The sequence below is a fragment of the Gadus macrocephalus genome, chromosome 4 (genome assembly GCF_031168955.1).
Source record: "Gadus macrocephalus chromosome 4, ASM3116895v1".
Lineage (NCBI taxonomy): Eukaryota > Metazoa > Chordata > Actinopteri > Gadiformes > Gadidae > Gadus > Gadus macrocephalus.
The window spans coordinates 29,856,671-29,870,577 of NC_082385.1; the positions used below are offsets into that span (position 1 = coordinate 29,856,671).

The 13,907-nt window shown below is 44.4% G+C and overlaps 1 protein-coding gene across 1 annotated transcript in view; it reads left to right on the forward strand.

Annotated features, from left to right (window-relative positions):
• Positions 1-13,907, forward strand: part of LOC132455191 (NACHT, LRR and PYD domains-containing protein 3-like) — a 381,632-nt gene that overhangs the window by 43,205 nt on the left and 324,520 nt on the right. The gene's annotated exons all lie outside the window — the stretch shown is intronic.

Sequence of the window (13,907 nt, forward strand, 5' to 3'; positions counted from 1 at the left end):
GGCATTAGTCGGTCAGCCTGCCAGAGCCAGCTGCCAGCTGCCAGCCGCAGACAGCGGCCAGCCGTGGCTGGCCTGTCGTCGCAGCCAGCCAGCCGGTACCAGCCAGGCGTCGCAGCCCGTCATTACGTCGTATAATTATCATACCATCGTACTAAATCATACAAAATGTTGAAATGAAAGAGGCCGATTACGTCAATAAGTTTGACCAAAAGAGCAAAAATATAGCTGTCCGTGGAGATAATCAAACACCGACCTACTTGATACTAACCTAGCGTCACTACCGCTTGTACCACTGTGTCATTGGCTCCTTATCATTGCACTTATATTAAAGTCTATCACTCTATAACGAAGAACTTTGTGCATAATATACCTTATTGGGCTTAAAGGGACACTGTGTAAAAATTACGCCCTTCTAGTGGTACAATTGTATATTGCATTCAAACTAATAGTGCACGCTTGTTCAAAAACCACTGGGCAGTATGTGCCAAGAAGCTGTGTCATGACATCCAATACTACCTCATCGAGTCATTCGAGTGATGATGAGGTTTGTTATTTTAAACAAAGTTGAAACTGAATTGAATCATTAGTGTAAGCTAAAGATGTATGAGTAATTATTCCCAGAGCAAAAAAGTTAATTATTTCAATCATTCACGCTGGCTCAGAGTGAAAACACGTTTGCATTTCCAGTACCACATAGTGCTTTTTGTCCCTCTCGGCAGTTCATAGACTGGAAGAAAATGGAAGCCTCCATGAAGCATACCCATCCTATGTAACTACATATAAATTAATAATTAATTATTAATAAATAAGTGAGATTTTTGGCAGAGATAATTTTACACCAATGAGGACTTATTTATGAATGAATACGTTGATTTGAGGTAATAAATGACTTAAAATATTACACACTTCAATGACATTTAACAACTAATATATTTTATTGATACCGATAGACCAACGATTTCATCATTTTAAACTGTACTTCAATGGAAAAATATTAAACAATATTAGCAATAAAGAGCTGTAGGTAGCTTTCGCCAGAGAGCATGGCTTTCTGGTACTTCAACTGTCGCAAAAAAACCGTTAATAACATGCAAATCAACTGATTAACGACCGCCAATAGACTTTGAGCGGACAAGCCAGCCAGCGACCACAGCGACTGAAAGCAGCCAGACGAGCGACCAACATAGCGACCAATGCAACCTACATCGCGACCTACGTCGCGATCGATGCGACCCACGTCGCGACCGATGCGACCTACGTCGCGACGCACGTCGTTGGCCACTCAGAGAGCTCGGACCTACTGCTCTGCAGCTCAGCGCCTCAAACACACACCTCTGTGTGTTTCAACATGGAGGCTCAGGGTCCTGTTAAACGGGGAGATGGTGCATCAACCAGCTTGCAAGGCTCGTCTCTGGAGAGACAGTAGCTGGGGTCTGCTTCCTGTCGGCTCACTTCTAGAACTCTCTCCATACTCTGTCCCTCATCTGGCGTATGAGTCTGAGGTGGAAATGCACTTGCTGGTATCCTGGTTATTAATGTTGTGTAGACGAAGCCTCTGTCGTGCTTTTTATTCAGTGAACCCCCGACCTTAAAGGGACATTGTGTAAAAATTACTCCCCTCTAGTGGTACAATTGTATATTGCATTCAAACTAATAGTGCTCACTTGTTCAAAAACTACAGTGGGCAGTATGTGCCAAGAAGCTGTGTCATGACATCCAATACTACCTCATCGAGTCATTCGAGTGATGATGAGGTTCGTTATTTCAAACAAATTTCAAACTGCATTGAATCATTAGTGATGTCTGGGTTAGAGTCCTAGAATCTGGATTGGAGTTCCAGAGAAAGGACCAAGTTCCTTTAGGTCGGGTTGTAGTCCCGACTTGGGTTCCAGAGAGACTGTTGATCTGATCTTAAATACATTGCACTTTCAATTTTACTTACTAAAAAGCCTTTTTAACTTTCAATTAAATTTTCTCTTAAATACATTGCACTTTCTATTTTACTCATTTCTTGCATATGTTTTGTTTTACTTATCTATTATTTTATTTTATTGTATGACAATGTTTATATGTGAAGCAATTTGAGTCTGCCTTGTGTATGAAAAGTGCTGTATAAATGAAGTTGCCTTGCCTTGCCTTGCCTTGCCTAGTGTAAGCTAATGATGTATGAGTAATTACTCCTCGAGCAAGATAGTGAATTGTTTCAATCATTCACGGTGGCTCAGAGTGAAAACGCGTTTGCATTTCCTGTACCACGTAGTGCTTTTTGTCCCTCTCGGCAGTTCATAGACAGAACATGGAAGCCTCCATGAAGCTTACCCGTCCTATGTAACTACATATTAATTATTCTTCGCTCAGGAGGATGAGTGAGATTTTTGGCAGAGATAATTTTACACCAATGAGGACTTATTTATGAATGAATACGTTGATTTGAGGTAATAAATGACTTAAAATATTACACAGTGTCCCTTCAAAGTGCAAAGTGATCCTCTGCTGAACCCAGAGAACATTCAGTGGATCCTCTGAGTTGTTTATCACCATTATTCTTTATTAACCAGGGCCTCGTTTCCCGAAAGCATCATTAGCCTAAGTGGATCGTGAAGTGCGTCGTAAGGGCATTGTAGAGTTTTCACCGCGTTTCCCGAAAGCATCGTTGGTAACGAACGTCGTGAAAACGCTCGTAACTAACGAGTACTCCAGGGGTACTCGTTACGTAGGACGCTAAGAGCATCGTTAGCCTACTATAGCCTCAGTGGCGTCACCATCGGACATTCCGTGTATTGGATGCGTTTTATTAAAACGCATTGCGCCTTTATGTTCTTAGTTTGGTGATTAATAAAGATTATTAATTAAATTATTAATAAAGATGTTAAAATGGCCATAATAAAACGGGACAGTCCAGAAAATGTTTGCGCAGGCAGGGCACTCAAAATGTGTGAGAGAAAGTGGGGGGATTTGTGCAGACTATGACATAGGCTACTCATAAAACATAAAATAAAATAACCCAAAAAATTTAAAATTAAACAAAATAATGAATGAAAGAAATGAAAATACATTAAAGGCAAAAAGGAGCAGGCAAACGGCTGGGATATGGTGGGGATTGGTCACGTTGACGGGGATGTTTAGTGACATGGGGGGGGGGGGGGTTAAAAAAAGCCGCGATCACTCTTCGGCTTGATTCCAAACCAGCAGTGTAATCCGGGAGGCCGTCCCGAAACGGATCTTCCTCGTCCTCGTCCTCGTCCGGTTCACCCAACGCCACCCCAGCCTTGGCTGCAATGTTGTGCAACATTGTTGTCACGCAGATCACAGCGCACGACTTGGCTGGCGCAAACTGGAGCCCTCCGCCGGACTTGGTGGGGCATCGGAAGCGCAACTTCCACCTGCCGATCATGCGCTCGACAATGCACCGGGCCAGACGGTGGGCTTCGTTGTACTGTTCCTCGTGGACGTCTCCCGGGTTAGCCATTGTGGTGAACAGGTGAGGCCTAAGCGGATAGCCACTGTCTCTGAGGAGCCGCCATTCTCCCCTGGAGGCTGCAGCCAGCCGTCCGATGGTGGACTCGCGGATCACGAAGGAGTCGTGAGTGCTTCCAGGCCATCTCGCTACGACATCCAGGATGATGCCCTGATGGTCGCACACCCCCTGGCAGTTGACAGCGGCATATCTCTTCCGACAGATGTAGACGTGGCCATCAACGTGGGGCGTGAGAATTGGAATCAAAGTTCCATCCACGACTCCGGCCACTTGTGGGATGCGGAACGACCGAAAAAAGTTCTCTTGGGTCGCACCCATCTCGTCTCTGCTGTGGAAACTGACTTGTCGCGGTACGGGACGAAGGAGGCTGTATGTCACTGCCTGGACCGATCTGCACACTGACGCCTTGCACTGGCCCTGGCCATCTCCTACCACCTGCAGGGAGCTCCCTGTGGTGTAGAATCGGAGGGCGGCCAAGAGCTGCACTTGCGGTCTGAGCGCAAAGCTCCTCCTTGTAGCACGTCTGAGGTCTTGCCTGATCGCCCCAAGCAGCTGTCTGATGGCCTCCCTGGGCAGCCTGTAGTGCTGTATGACTGCCGCGTCAGTGTAGACCTCGAGGGGGTCAAAGTTGTCCCGGATTCGGCCATTGATCGCAACAAGGCGACTCCGGGGACGCCTCGGCCTCTCCCTCTCTCTCTCTCTCTCTCTCTCTCTCTCTCTCTCTCTCTCTCTCTCTCTCTCTCTCTTCCTCTCTCTCTTGCGCACGGAGCGCTAGCACACGCTGTCTCCCAGCCATTATTTGCTTCAGATATCAGCCCATTAAGATAAATGTAGTTGTCACACAAGCTATTTTTGATTTTTTGTCATATGGAATTATTTCAGGGGGGAAAATGCCGTGAAACGCACAGTGCATTCAGGATTAGGACTGATATATGTCGGCTTAAGCCTAATCAATTGTGTTTTATTGTCTTTAGCATTCATATAATTGCAGTCTATTTTTTTCGTTGGCTACTCTGCTGTTGTCCTCGATGGGGAGATATTTTAACCCTTTTTAACACAATTTTCCTGCGACATTCCTGCGTCTCCCCCTCCTACGGAGCCCTTTTCAGCACCGTGTCAGTAGACAGTTACAATCCTACGACGTCGTTAGCGCAGTGCACGCGCGTTCATGTCAAGAGGAGATTCGAGAAACGCGACAAAGAAGATCCATCGTGAGAATGATCGTACGACGGAAGATCCGTCGTTATCGGGAAACGAAAGCATCGTTAGCCTAAGTGGATCGTGAAGTGCGTTGTACGAGCATCGTACAGTTTTCACACCGTTTCCAGAAAGCATCGTTGGTAACGAACGTCGTTAAAACGCTCGTAGCTAACGAGTGCTCCAGGGTACTCGTAGGTAGGACGCTAAGTGCATCGTTAGCCTACTATAGAGTGAACTTATCATTGCATGCGGGTGTCTTCATTCATAAAAAATGAAAACATTCGGGAGTATGCAATAATACAAATTATTCTAAAGTGGTCAGAGACTCCGTGCACAGCCCCACCTTCCCCAGTAAACCAAGAAACCCCGCGCCGTGACGAACGGGGGATTTGACCCCCTCGGTTTTACACAGGAAACTTGAGATAAGAAGGTGAAATCGTCGGGCGTGCCAAGCTGCGACTGTACCGGCTCGGCAGTGTAGAAAGACCTATAGCCAGGTTTCGAGTTAGGTGGGAGCCAGTGGGAGCTGAGCTCCGAGAGAGGTCTGGCTCCCATGAAAGCAGCAAACTCAAATATCTGTGGGGGTCTCTGAAAATACAGCAGCATAATATTGTGATTACAAATAAAGCTATTTTCCCTTTCCACATGCAGAGTTATAATGACGTTAAGTGGGATAATAGAACGCCGCTCATTATCGGGAAAATAAGCCCAGACGGCAAACCGGACACCGACGCGAAACGGAGGTGCTTCGACCTGAAGGGGCTTATTTTCGATAATGAGCGGCTACTTGCCAAACGAAAAAATAACTTCACAAGGTGTTTTTTTACAATTTATTTGTTACCAACTTACCATACGTAGTGTTGATCAGCAGAGAAATAGTTAGCCAAAGACGCTGACGTCGCTTAGCAACCGAAGAAGCTGGCGTTGTTGTGAAGGGCCCATGCCAAGTGAACGGAGCGTTCCGCGGCATTGAGAAGAGCCGTGTCATAATAGCCCATACTTACGTCCTATATCCCGCCCCCCCCCCGTCAAAATTCAGCGCAAGGCCGGTACGGTCTCCCCCCCCCCCCCCTGTCAACAACTGGAATCATAACTCAAACCCTGCCTATAGCCTACTTCATCCTGCCCAACAATATGGGCAGGATCTAGACCAAGCTCCCCTGGGTCAGCAATAGCCGCGTTTGAATGATAATGTATGAATGGAACGTTGCATTTTTAATTTCTACAAATATTCTATACTAGAGAGACAATCAATGCAACCTTATGTGGAATAAGATAAAGTCGGCTCTCTTGCTGCGCAAAATACATGTTTAAAAAATCAGCACATTAAGATAAATGTAGTTGTCACACAAGCTATTTTGGATTTTTGTAATATGGAATTATTTCAGGGGGGGAAATGCGTTCAGGATTAGGACTGATATGTATTTCGGCCTGGGCCTAATCAATTGTGTTTTAATATCTTTAGCATTCATATTATTGCAGTCTATTATTTTCGTAGACTACTCTGCTGTCGGCGTTGATGGGGGGGGATATTTTAACCGATTTTAACCCCATTTTCCTGCGATATTCCTGCGTCTCCCCCTTCTACATAGCCCGTTTCAGCACCGTGTCAGTGGACAGTTACAATCCTACGATCGTCGTGAGTGCAGTGAAAGCGTGTTCATGTTAAGAGGAGTTTCGGGACACGCTCCAAAGAAATTATCGATGGTTCGAAAGATCCTTCGTGAGAATGATCGTATGAGCGAAGATCCATCGTTATCGGGAAACTGGGCCCAGGACAAAACAATAGAAGAACAGTCCCTTACATTGTAGACAATAAACACAAGGACTCAAACAATAGAAGCAGCAGACATTAGTAATCATAAACAGGTGTGCATATGTCTTTAATAACTGAACATGTTCTGCTGCTGTGATGTTCCCCACAGAACACAAGGAATCAATACTCAGTTTAAAGTCATCACAACATGATCATAGCTTTTCCCATAGAGTGCTTGCATTATGAATATAAAATAAAATCTGCTTTACATCATGTGAGGCTTATCAAAATATAAACTGATATCAGAGCCCCGCAGTATGAAACTTAACGTCTGAAAATAGACACAATACTGTAGCATAACATTTTTTAAATTTACCATCAATCAATAATTAAAATACATTTGTCATTAGGAATATAGTCTTTGTAAAACCTGCTGAGTTAAACTGATCAAAGATTTTAAAGATCTCTTCCTTTCATGGTTAATCAAGTTTTTATTTTCAACTTTAAGAAGCCCAAGAAAATTTAGCATTTGGATTATAGTTGAGTACATGAATATAAATCACCAAAACACAGTGTGTGTGTGTGTGTGTGTTTATACATACATGTGTGTGTAGTTCATCTTCGTGTGTGTGTTCATATCTGAGTGAGCGTGTGTGTTCATATCTGCGTGTGTGTGTTTGTGTTCATAGATGCATGTGCGGCGTGTGCACGCGGGCGAGCACACATTTATATATGCATGTGTGCAGTGTGCGCGGGTTTGCATGCGTGTCTGTGTGTACATTTGAGTGTTTATAATATGGTGCTTGTGTGCACGTGGCGCGTGTTCATATGTACTCGTGTGTGTGTGTGTGTTCATATACGTGTATTTGTTTGTGTTCATTTACACGTGTGTGTGTGTGTGTGTGTGTGTGTGTGTGTGTGTGTGTTTGTGTTACTATACGTGTTTGTGTATGTGTGTTGCGTCTGTGCATGCGCGTATGTTTATATTTGTGTGTCTTTATGTTCATTAATATAGGCGTGAATATAATATAAAATCTGCTTTACATCATGTGAGGCTTATCAAAATATAAACTGATATCAGAGCCCCGCAGTATGAAACTGTTAACATTTGGAAATAGAAACAATATTGTAGTATAAAATGTTAAAATGTACCATCAATCAATAATTAAAACACATTTGACATTAGAAATAGTCTTTGTTTATATATGCATTATGTTAATCCATATATGCGTGTGTGCGCTAGCATGTGTGTGCGTGCTAATATACGCGTGTGTGTGTTCACATATGCATGTTTGTGTTCACGTGTGTCATCAGACTCAGAGCGAGAGAGAGAGAGACTATAATTTAACTTTTTTATCCCTAGGAGGGTGGGGGTCCTCAGAAGGTGTGGATAAAAAAGTGAACCAAACGTCCGAGATCAAAACGGGGAACATTATCCCCGAAAAAGGGGGGGAAAACAAATTTCCAGTTTGACTAGCAATCTGATTGAAGAACCCAGTCGAGGCTATAGCATTCGAGCATTAGCTATAGCCCCGGATCTTTTGGGAATAGCCCCGGATCGCTGTGCCGTCTAAACATTTTAAAATAATAATGATGAAAATAGCTCTGTATACTTCTTGGTGGTTGGTTACCAGCAGCCACAGATGAAACATTGTAGCGAGTGGAAACCGCAACATTCTGACGAGTCCATATATGGGCAGATTTAGAATCATTTGTTAAATTTTTTTGCAAATTCAACGTCGGTATTCTTTCTTCTCTATGCATTGCGCATCTCGCCGTTCTTGCTGTTTTGTGCTGCCAGCCTTTTAGTGAGATCAGAGAGTGTTGAGAAGGACAGTAATAAAATATCTTTGGTAAGATGGATATAAGAAGAGAGACCCGCAGTGAATTCAACCCGGTCCACTTGACATCGGGTAGGTGCATGACAGTGGTACCGTAACACTTCCATAGCCCGGGCTTTTATTTGTTTCAATCACTGAACTTTCGAACAAAACACTTGCTCAGCAAAGATGGGGAATACTATCAAATGTATTATTTAAACCAGTATGAATATTAGTAACCATGGTTACCAAACAATCGAATAACGCCTGCACGCATGCTTACTTACTTACTTACTTACTTAGCGGCATTTGGCAGACGCCTTTGTCCAAGGCGACATACAACATATAAAAAAAAAAACACATCATGACAGTAGTGCTGCTATCCATTTGGATTTACGAAGTGGTAAAGTCGCAAATCTCCCAGCTTTCTTGCGGCATTTCACTGAGGCACGCCCCCTTTTGGTCGTAGTATCTCGTCGCTTTCAAAGTAGAGCGAGCAGAGCTGTACAACTCGCAAAGAAGATGGCTGCGCCCATAGTTAATGGGGGATGAGATGTATTTTCTTTCTATTTGTACCACGTTGGTGGTTTTAATGTCGTTTTTAAAACCTCTTACACACTTGATTTCATTGCTGCTTTAATCCGGTCACCAATATATGCATTGCACGGTCTTGCTTTGCGTGCAATTCAATGTAAAGTTTTGTTTTGAAGCAGGTTTGCTAAAGAGGCTATGTTGCTAATGATGACTAGCCTGCTACTACTCCCCCTCGTGGCTCGACAGAAACACAAATGGCAAACTGGAAGGCTGGAGCAAGGGAAAGACGTCACGTTCTCGCTGAAGCTGGTCGTTCGTACCAGCGTACCATCCAAATGGATAGCAGCATAAGTGCCAACATAGCACAAACTGATAGAAGGGGAAGTGCACTTTTTTATTTTTTTTGAAGGACTGAGTGATCTGGACCCTAAGCGTCTAAGGCAGGGTGGAACAGCTGCAATAGGTGAGTCTTTAGATGTTTTTTAAAAGTGTCCAGACTGGGGGCCGAGCGGATGGGGCCCGGGATGTTGTTCCACCATTGTGGCAACAGGAAGGAAAACAGTCTCGACTGGGACTTTGTGGTGGTGTTGGCGCAGCGTAGGAGATGTTCATCGGACGAGCGCAGGGGTCTGGCAGGGATGTAGGGCTGTATAAACTGACTGAGATTGGATGGCGCGGACCCTGCGAGAACCCTGTAGGCCTGGGTCAAGGATTTGAATTTAATCCACACACACACACACCCCAGAGCCCAGGGAGGAGGTCCTGTGTGTGTCTATAACTTACACAGAGACACTGAGGAGCGGACCCCCGACCTGGAGGACCCTAAGGCCCCCCGCTGTACCCCCCTGAACAATGCTTTGAACCTCCTAACCCCAACCTCCCCTACCCCCACCCCCGGGAGGAGGTCCTCCTGGGTGAAGGAGGACCAGAAGGTGTGGAGGTGTGTCAGTGTGTCTGAGGACCCTCCTCCACCTGGGGACACTCTGTAGAAGGACAGAGAGCCGGCAGGCCGGTCCAGATACACTCCTACTCTGGTGGAGCCAGCGGGGCGGAGACGGAGGAGTGTATAGTTACCGTTGTACCAGGCAGAGTAACCACCATCAGAACAATCAAGGATCCAGGACTTGTTGTTCAGTCCAAGCCAGCTGTCATCACCCCGTCCTCTCCTTGTGATTCCTCGGTATGTCACTCCTATATCAACACGTCCTTCCCACTCTACCTCCCAGTAACAGCGGCCAGTCAGAGCCTCTCCACCCAACACCTGGGGCCAGGGGTCAAATCTCTCTGGGTGATCCGGATACGACTGGTCCTCTCGAACTCGCGTCACCTTCCTGTTGTCTTCAGACAGAGACAGTTCTCTGTAGGCCGTGTTCGGGTCCAGTGTGAGTTCACAGGCATCTGAGGGAGAACAAGACATGATGAGCTGCTGAACCGTTCTTCATCATCATCATCATCACTAGTGCTATTGTCTTGCATTATTCTTCTTCCTGTTTCTCGTTCATCTACCCTACAAACATTAATTTAGAACGTCTAAATAATATCAGAGCTACTATAGTAGACTTGTTTTCCATAGCTTTAGAAATAGTAGTGCATATTGTTTATAAGATAATTTATGTTAAACCTAAATGCAAATCCCATGTGTGTGTCAGTGGCTGTCCCAGTCAAAACATTGTAGCCTAAAAAGAGGTATAAACTGAATCTACTCCAGCAATATTTACACTACGTACACCCATGCAAATATTATACATCAAAACGTTCAGCATGATGAGCATATTGCTCCTCTGAAAAATCGAAGCTATAGTCAACGTACTTTTCAAGATATTAGACTTTAAAAGGTTCCACTACACATCCATTGTAATCCACGTGTAAACCACAGACTGAACCAGCTGAGCTCACATACAGGCTGGAAACTAACTGTTGGTACAATAGAACTGGTTCATACATATTATATACAGGCATGTACACATACGTACACACACCTACACAAACATACCAGACATACATGAACACAGGGAAACATAGCTATATTTAACAATTACTTGTGTAGTATATACTAAAGCAATGATACACCTCAGGCTCCGTGAATAGTGGGGAATAGCGAACGAATCAAATTGCGCCATCTTAGGAGGTTCACGTTTAGCATACTAAATGCCCAAGTCCACATGTGAATGACTGGACGTCACCTCCTGCTGAGTGGACAGGGGTGGACTGGGACAGAAAGTCAGCCCTGGCATTTTCTGTCCAGACCAGCCCACTACATTATCAGCACTAGCGGTGGGACGAGATGAACGGGAAGAACCCTGTATGTACTTGATTAAAACAATTTAATCAAGTACATACATCCGAATAATAGTACAGCACTGTAAACAGCAGTTGTTGCTTTTTACTGTTTTAGTTTTTCAAGTTTGTGTCTCTGGGGCCTGTACCACGAAGCTCGCTTAGAGGGTTAGCGAGGTATGTTGAGCTCAAAGCCTGGGTTAGTTGTACCACGAAAGTCGATCTCTTTTAGCGTCGCTGTATCACCATGGTGACTTATGCTCGCAACCAGACCTGGTCGGGAGCAGTTTTTCGGCTTAGTCTAGCCGGAGATCGGCTACTTAAATCGACGTGCGCAGCTTCCTAGCCCCTCCTCTGACAATGTCGTCACCATTTGTGGGTGTTCCCGTGGACCTCGGCGCACTTCTCGTACAGGCGTCTCTCCGGAGACAGAGGGTTTTACGGGACAGAACCGATCCCTTGGCATTGTCAGACGATATTCAGATTTCAGACTTTATTGTCATTGTGCAAACAACGAAATTGGGGTTCTTCATGAGAGATACAGATTCTCATCAGAGGGTGTTCGTTATTTGATCATCCTTTTGGACCTTATGTAGACAATGATGACTGTTGCGCATTGTGTCTCCGTGACAGAGTGCTAGAGTGGAGGTAGCGCGTCACTCTTGAATTTCTGCGCGGGGGGTTCGACTCCCAAGTGACGTGAAATTATGTGAAGCTTAAAATGTCCCAAATCTCATGCATATGGAATACTTATTCACTAAAGCTTATGGAATTATATTTTTGTGCTTATTTCGAACTTGAACCCATATTTTCAAGGCCGTGCTGGCACCACATCTATGGGGGTAAAATGCATGATGATAGACCGGCGAATTTGAACCCCGGTCGCTGGCGTTCGGGTCTTATACTAATCCACTACGCTACAGCCGCTACCTCTCAGCGGTTGATAACATGCTATACATTTCTTACATAGGGTGTATTTAAAGTGAATTCCCTAAATGATAGAATAAGGCAGGATGGACGTTGCTTATGCATTTTAAAATCATCATCATTCTATTTGGATTAATGGCGAACAATTATGCATTTGGCATAGTTATTTTATAGACAATATGCAGAATCTTTTCACTTCTACGCATATTGACTGCTTGATCTATCGTAAAGGTGAGGAAAAATGACGCAAAAAACGCCCCTTTCACGTGAACGCGCACTGAATCTAAAGCGGAAAACCTGGTTCAACTAATTGAATCTAAAGTGAGCTTTGTGGTACCATTTAAATCTGATTGCGAGTTGCGGCTCTGTCGAGCCAGGTTTTCCCAAGAAAGCCTGGGTATGTTCAGCGAGGTTCGTGGTATACCCCCCTGGTGCTGCTGACAAGACAGATGTGAAACCTGAACAGGAAGTTAACAGACCTCCTATGGTCGCTGCATCTCCATCCCCCATATCTACAGATCTACAAAACCCTTGTTAAATATCACACTTGATCCAACGCTAAATTCTCTCTTGTAGTTTTTAGTCTGTGACTATGGAAATCTTTTGGTGTAAGCCCAGCATTAGTTAAAACCAGACTCTGACAATAATAACAAAATATCCTGACAGATAATCTAAATAGAAACATATTACAGACAGTAGCAGCATTAGAGCTGAAACTCATTTGTTTTAACGGTGACTCAGTCATTATGAAACCATAAATAGAGAATTGAAAAAATATAGATTATCTATAGCTGTGTGAAAAAGTCTAAGACATGAATTACAGGCCTAAATAGACATGCATTCTCATATACGTGTATGTGAACGTGTATACATGTGCACATACACGCATGAGAATGCATATCTATTCAGACCTGTAATTCATGTCTTAGACATTTTCACACAGCCATAGATAAAAAAAAAATTTGTATTCTCTATTTATGGTTATAAAAACGTACTTCCTCGTCCGCAGCCAGCCAGCTACACTCCTCACCAAGTTCATGACTGGCAAAAAAACAGCAAACAGAACTTGTACTCAGTATCTGTGTACTGACAAGTATATGTAGCCATGTAGCCTTTTTGTGATGTAGTGACACTAAGTGAACAAATTCATCTGTCATGAAGGATGACTTAATGCCGCGTTTCCACTGCAGGGTGCGAAACGGATCGGATCGCAAAGGTGAGGTAGGGAGGGGGCGGTATAGCCCAGCTCAGTTCCGAGGTCGCGTTTCCACTGCCGACAGTACCCTTTGTGGTAGGCTGGATGTCGATCGCCGCGGCAGCTACGTAAACATCGTAAACAACGTCTTCCTCCCCAAGAATGCAGACGAACGTCTCCACCTCCTTGTTCGCCCAAGCAAGCGTTTTACGCGACATGTTAATTGTAAAGAATAATACCTCGAGGCTACTGTTTGTTTGTTTTTATCCCCGCGTCACCCGGAAGTGATGATTCTGTCGACCAATCAATGGAGGGGGTGTGTAGCTAGAATTTCCCGGGACCCTTTCAGGCGTCTCGTCTCGTTTTCAGTACCCCAACGGAGGAGTCCTGAAAACGAGGCCAAAACGGGTACGGCTAAGTCCGGGTCACGCCCACTTTTGGCGGTGGAAACGCGACCCGATCCGCACCTTTGCGATCCGTTCCGCACCCTGCAGTGGAAACGCGCCATTAGTCTCAAAAGAGCCCCAAGGCCTACCTGCATAACTGTTAATTGAACTTAAAAGATATGCAGATGTTTGAAATTAACATCAATATGAAAATCTTCAACCAGGAAATAATCATAATCAAACCTTTTGTTTCAATCTGAGACAAAACAAGTTGCATAATAAAATCACAAAGTCAAGACAAAGCTCTCTCTCTTGTAAGATTACAATAAATTCA